The sequence below is a fragment of the Pygoscelis adeliae genome, unplaced genomic scaffold (assembly GCF_000699105.1).
Source record: "Pygoscelis adeliae isolate BGI_AS28 unplaced genomic scaffold, ASM69910v1 Scaffold294, whole genome shotgun sequence".
Classification (NCBI taxonomy): domain Eukaryota; kingdom Metazoa; phylum Chordata; class Aves; order Sphenisciformes; family Spheniscidae; genus Pygoscelis; species Pygoscelis adeliae.
In genome coordinates, this window is record NW_008824722.1 from 568015 (window position 1) to 569174 (window position 1160).

Here is a 1160-nt window from a genome sequence, read left to right on the forward strand (position 1 = left end):
CCCCGGCCGGGGGGAGCGGGGTGGCTCTGCCTCCGCCCCGGCCCCTCCGAGAAGCGGTGGGTGTCGTGCTGCAGCCCGGCCCCGCCGCATCCTCCACGTTTGCTACGGAAAATATACTTTTCTTTCCAGTAAATTTAACAATTAAAAATATTTATCGGTAGCAGATTTACGTTGTTGTGTCTCCAGTCTTGGGGCATATTGGTAGACTATTAAGACTAATTAGCATCCTTTCTGCATGCAGATTTACTAAGCTGATTGCAGTATAACTCATCCCTAAAAGCCCCTATCCCTTCACATGTGCAGAGTGTAGCTGAAGGCAAGGCCCTTTCGTCTCTCTCCGAGCTTGCAAGCAGCTCACGTTAGCCGGGCCTTTTGCTAAGTAAACTTTAAAAATGTGAAGCAATAACAATTTGAGTTAGAAGCTTGCAAAGTACTAAAAAGGAAATATTACCTCGGGAGCTTCCACAGGAAGGATCTGGGAGGAAACAAGAAGCTTAAATGTATAGAAGCGCACAGCAGATACAGGCTGTATATTCTCAGCATTAAACCCAGGGCTGTTATTTTCTTAAATATATTTGGAAATAAACAAAGGGATTTTGTACGTGCCTGGGTGGCTGCGTGTTCCCGAAGCCAAACAGCAGCGAGGAGAGGAGGGCGAGAGGGAAGGAAAGAGAAGGAAAACGAAGAAGAGTTCCAGAAAGTTTGCAAGATGCGGTTGCAGGCAACAGTCGCTGGTTTTTTCCTTCCTTCTCCGCATTTTAGGTCTGTTCAAAAGGCGCGGAATCAGCAGAGTGCTTTGCTGCGCAGCCCCTCAGACACAACGGGAGGGGGGATTCGTAGCATCCCTCGTACCTTACTTTACATTTAAAATATTTAGAGCGCCGCAGAAGGCTCTGAGAGGCTCTTTCAAGGTATAGAAAGTATCAGCTATTATGCTTTTTTAAAGCATACACTGCTGGTTTATTATTAACACACTGGGAAGTACATAAGCCCCGCAACTTTATTCTCTTTAATGAGCCTGGAAAAGCACGTTGGCCCTGAAGGGTTTTGTTCATTAAAGATGTAAGCTGTAGGAATATTGTCTCATTAATTATCTGGTTTTAATTACACTGTTACCCTTTGAATCCATATATTTGGGGGGGGGGAGTTTATATAGTTAG